Source organism: Chanodichthys erythropterus, chromosome 2 (assembly GCF_024489055.1).
Source record: "Chanodichthys erythropterus isolate Z2021 chromosome 2, ASM2448905v1, whole genome shotgun sequence".
Lineage (NCBI taxonomy): Eukaryota > Metazoa > Chordata > Actinopteri > Cypriniformes > Xenocyprididae > Chanodichthys > Chanodichthys erythropterus.
In genome coordinates, this window is record NC_090222.1 from 31,494,207 (window position 1) to 31,499,164 (window position 4,958).

A 4,958-nucleotide genomic window follows, 5' to 3' on the forward strand; every position below is an offset into this window, starting at 1 on the left:
ATATATATATATATATTTTGTGAAGTTTTTTGGGGGCAAACTGCAGTTGGCTAGAATGATCTATTGTGCAGGCCACAAAATGGCCGGCCCTAAGCCACCTGTTGTTTAGAGCAGCTTCTCATCTGCTGTTCTTTTTCTAACTTCGCTCGGTGTTTCACACTATGGGAATCGCTTTGGGCGTGACCAACTACGGAAGCTCCAATGACACCACGTCTGTCAATGACAGACAGGTCGATCTGAGATCAGGCTCCGCCCCACCTATATTACTCAGGTCGACCCCTATCGAGATCATTCGCGCTTTCTTCCCGTGAGGGACTACAAGCTCTCTCAGCACATCCGACGACGTTGCTGATTTCGCTAAACTGTTCATCAGGCGGACCGTCATTGGATTACGCCACCAAACGCGACATCAGTGGATTGGATTGTGTTGAGTGACATCGTAAATTCTGAATAGTGTCCGCGTCAAGGCGAGCTATTCTTTTCAGACTACATCATATTAAGTTACGGTCGTCAGTGGCGTCAGGCCGACTTCAGGTTTACGCGTTAAGGCGAGCCGTTGGAAGGGATAACTACCCGATTACCTTTTTCAATCTTCAGCCACAATGTCGACGATCATTACCCCCGCCAAAGGGAATGAGTCGAAAAGCAGGGAGGCTGCATCCCGCCCGTGTCCATCATCATGTGGAGCAACCATCTCGGGCAGGGACCCTCATCCAATGTGCATCGTGTGTATGGGCCCAAAACACGCTCAAACGTCGCTTGCGGACCCACAACCATGTGTTCACTGTGCGTCAATGCCGATGAAAATCTTAGAGAGAAGGCTGAGAGTAGCGGTTGCTAACCAACAAGACCCATGTCTGTCCGGAGCTGCCGCAAAATCTACGGCTACTGAACATCATACGTGAGCTACCACGAGCTGGGCGGACATGATGGAAGCCGAATCCCCGGATATGCCTCCTCTGTTCGAGGGCCTTCTCGTGCAGGAGGAGGAAGAACCGGTTGACGAGGAAGCAGAGGGCGATGCTAACTCTGACCTCCTCGACTTGGACATGGATGATGAGGAAGAGGAAGATAATTCTCCATTCCCTATCCCACAGTCTAGACCTCCCAGCACGACTGACTCAGCCTCACAGGCAGACAGTAACCTGCACGAGGTGTGCAAACAGGCCGCGGCTAAACTGGGCCTAGCTTGGCCCGCGGCGCAAGATGCGGAAGAAGCAGAGAGAGACCTTTACGACGGGAAAAGACTGCCGCCTGCTCAACCCGCATCTAGTCCTGCCCGCTGTGCCTGCTTGCATGAAGGAAATGTCTCGCCATTGGTGCAGCCCCTTTAAGATCAAGCTCCCGGCCAAAGGATGAAATATGTGTGGTGAATGATTTAATTCTCCGCTCTTCACATGGAGCGGTTCAGGGCTGTGGCCGCGTGATGGGTCTGGCCGTGTCAGGTGAGAGAGCGTTATGGCTAAACCTGTCAGGATTGGGCGACGCTCAGAAAGCGGAGGTGATGGACGCAGCGTATGTTCCAACTAAAGGTCTGTTCGTTCCAGCTCTCGAGAAAATGAGAGAAACAAGCACTCTCAGGAAACAAGAGGATGAAGCGTTTAACCTCTGTTTACCACGCAAACAAACACCGCGTCCACCCTCTCAGCCAGCGCGACAGGGCTTTGCAGCAGCCGCTGCAGCGAGAGGGAGGCAAACGGGGGCCAGGAACATGAGACCTGCTCTCAGCGGGCAGCATACTGGCCAACGTCAGAGGTCGGATGGCTCTGGTCCATGGGGGAAGCATTCTTTTGCGGCCGCGGCGGCTAGGAACCGCCCGCCCCACCCCGAGGAACGGAAGAAGAAGCGTGCGACCTGACACGAAAACGTTCCCCTTCACTTCTCTCTCCGCCTGCAAAGAGAAGGAAGGTTTCCAGCCCTGCGGTTCTAAGTTCGGTAAGGGCTGTTTCTGTATGTTCTCCTCATGTTCAGAGAATAGAGGAAGATGTTCATCAGTGTCACTAAGCACTCACACGGTGTGTTCAAACACCCACTGCTTCAGGGGTACACATAGTAAAGAATGCACTATCACAGCCAAGCCACGAGCTAAGGGCGATATGCTCCCCAAACATAAAACACACAATAAATGGTTCACTATCGCAGCCAGGCAGACTGCCGAGGGCGATAAGTTGCAAAAATCCAGAATAAAATGCTCCGCCCTAGTTTCACCACAGGAGGGAGCGCCCGCTTCTCCGTTGGGGGCCTGCGCGGAGACTGTTATGACGTCATCAGCACGCGCCCACGAGGGAGAAGTATACAGGTGGACTCTCTCGGCCCGCATACTCAATTGGCGCGCATGCGCAGCTAACCCGTGGGTTTTAAACACAATTCTACGGGGATACAGACTTCAATTTGCCATGAAACCACTCAAATTCAATGGTATAATAGCCTCAATGGCCGAGGGAGAGTCGGCCCGCATCCTGATGGCCAAGATCGACACTCTTTTAAACAAACAAGCGATCAAAGTGGTGCCAAAGGAGGTAAGCTGTCAAGGCTTTTATTCCCGTTACTTTGTGATTCCAAAGAAAGGGAGCATGTCTCTGCGTCCAATATTAGACCTCCGTGTGTTAAACAAGCACCTACGAAAGTACTCATTCAAAATGTTGACACACAAAACGCTTTGTCGGTCCATCCGCCAGGGCGATTGGTTTGTGACGATCGATCTGTCAGACGCATATTTTCACATAGACATTTACCCGTCTCACAGGAAATATCTCAGGTTTGCATACCGAGTCACTGCTTACGAGTTTCAGACGATGCCGTTCGGTTTATCTTTAGCGCCAAGAACTTTTACCAAATGTGTGGAAGCAGCACTTTTTCCGTTGAGGAAACTTTTTCCGTTGAGGAACTATGTCTTACATAGACGATTATCTGATATGCTCCTCGTCAAAGGAGCAGGCGGTCAGAGACGCAGACAGGGTGTTAATGCACCTCAGCAGCTTGGGATTCAGAATAAACATGAAAAAGAGCCGCTTAGAGCCCGCGCAATGCACAGAATATCTGGGGCTCAGAATAAACTCTCTCTCTTATCGAGTCAATCTGACAGAGGGCAGAATCAAGTCGTTCACTCAGTGTCTCTCCTGTTTTCAGACGGGGAAAGTTGTCCCGTTCAGGCTGTGCTTACAGATGCTGGGCTTAATGGCTTCGGTGATTTCGGTAGTACATTTGGGACTTCTCATGATGAGAGACTTTCAGCGCTGGGTCGCGCATCTACGTCTGTGTTCCCGGCGACATCTCAGTCGACCGGTGAGAATAACTCATACGTGTGTCAAAGCGCTCAGACATTGGAAAAGCCCCGCGACTCTCAGAACGGGGATTCCCTTGGGGGCGGTGTCGTCGAGAGTTACTATGACGACGGACGCGTCATTAAAGGGCTGGGGAGCAACTCTGATGGGCAGAGCGGTGAACGGTGTGTGGTCTCCACAGCTCATTCACAAGCATATAAAATACCTGGAGTTGCTAGCAGTGTTTCTAGCGCTGAAACATTTTCTGAGCTTCATCAGGGGCCAACATGTTTTAGTGAAAACAGACAATTCTACAGTGGTTGCGTATAGTAATAAATGGCGAGTCTTTGAAGAATGGTGTGGGCGGAGTTATATTGTCCATTTTTAGTGCTCAGTGAGGGACATATTATGTTTTCTTCAGGATCTGCTAGATAAAGGGAAGGCTTTTTCTACCCTGAAGGTATATTTAGCAGCTATTTCTGCTTGTCATGTTGGTTTTGGTGACAAAACAGCGGGTCAGCACCCCTTAATAAGTCGTTTTATGAAAGGGGCACGCCGAAAGAGGCCAGTGGCCAGACATATGGTCCCTTTGTGGGATTTGTCATTGGTTTTAGAGGCCCTTTCTCAACACCCTTTTGAACCGTTAGAGGGCATTGGGTTGAAGTTTCTCTCTCTTAAGACAGCACTGCTTGTAGCACTGGTGACTGCTAAGCGTGTGAGTGACTTACAGGCCCTGTCTATCAGCCCGTCTTGTTTACAGTTTTCTCCAGGGTTTACAAAGGTTTCTTTTCGACCTAACCCTGCTTTTGTACCCAAAGTAGTGGACTTTGCTTATAGATGTCCAACTACAGAACTTACAGCTTTTCATCCTCCTCCCTTCTCTTTTCCAGAGGAGGAGAGATTGAATGCATTATGTCCAGTACGGGCGCTTCGTGTGTACGTGGAGAGAACAGCAGGTTTCAGAAGGAATGACCAGCTGTTTGTGTCTTGGGCTACTCCTCATAAAGGGAAACCTTTGTCGCGTCAGCGGCTGTCCCATTGGATTGTAGATGCTATATCTCTAGCATATAAATGCAGAGGGTCTCAACCTCCTGAAGGCTTAAGGGCCCACTCCACTAGGGGCATGGCCACATCATGGGCCTTACTTAGTGGAGTTTCGGTTCAGGATATCTGTGCGGCGGCAAGTTGGGCTACACCTCACACTTTTGTGCGGTTCTATAGACTAAATGTGTCAGAGCCACCTGTAACACATGCAGTGCTAGGAGCCAGCGGGTTGGGACCCACTTAATCGTTAGTATAGCATATGTTGTGCAATCCGGGAGTGGTCTATATCTCCCATAGTGTGAAACACCGAGCGAAGTTAGAAAAAGAACGATGGGTTACTTAACGTAATCCCGGGTTCTTTGATAACAGAGTGAGGTGTTTCACCAACACTTCCTTCCTTGCACAGGAACGGGAAGAAATCTCTCTATAATGATCTCGATAGGGGTCGACCTGAGTAATATAGGTGGGGCGGAGCCTGATCTCAGATCGACCTGTCTGTCATTGACAGACGTGGTGTCATTGGAGCTTCCGTAGTTGGTCACGCCCAAAGCGATTCCCATAGTGTGAAACACCTCACTCGGTTATCAAAGAACCCGGGATTACGTTAAGTAACCCATCATTTCCAGAGTAGCTTGAGTTAGCACTCGCCAC

The 4,958-nt window shown here is 50.1% G+C and overlaps 1 pseudogene; it reads left to right on the forward strand.

Annotated features, from left to right (window-relative positions):
- The first annotated feature begins 1,426 nt into the window (after positions 1 to 1,426).
- On the forward strand, positions 1,427 to 4,551 carry LOC137029456 (uncharacterized; annotated as a pseudogene).
- Positions 4,552 to 4,958: the final 407 nt, after the last annotated feature.